Source organism: Gavialis gangeticus, unplaced genomic scaffold, assembly GCF_001723915.1.
Source record: "Gavialis gangeticus isolate Ggan-Ray unplaced genomic scaffold, GavGan_comp1, whole genome shotgun sequence".
NCBI lineage: Eukaryota > Metazoa > Chordata > Crocodylia > Gavialidae > Gavialis > Gavialis gangeticus.
In genome coordinates this window covers 31,819,717-31,819,964 of record NW_017729032.1, presented here as the reverse complement: position 1 = coordinate 31,819,964, position 248 = coordinate 31,819,717, and positions in this window count along the sequence as shown.

Genomic DNA, 248 nt, shown 5'->3' with positions numbered 1-248 from the left:
CCCAACCCCTTAAGCCCTGGTCCCAAATCCCTGTAGCACTTCATGACCCATCTGGGAGCACTCCAAGCTGTGTCATTCATGCCCATGTGGATAAGGAGCATAGAGTAATGGTCAGTGGGCCGGAGGAGCTCAGGGATCTTCTCTGCAATGTCTCAGATACAGGCTCCCAGGAAGCATCACTCTTCCCAGGCTAAGGGGTCCGGGCATCAGATTGCCCCCTCAGTCCCCCTCAGGATGGAGTCTCCCAT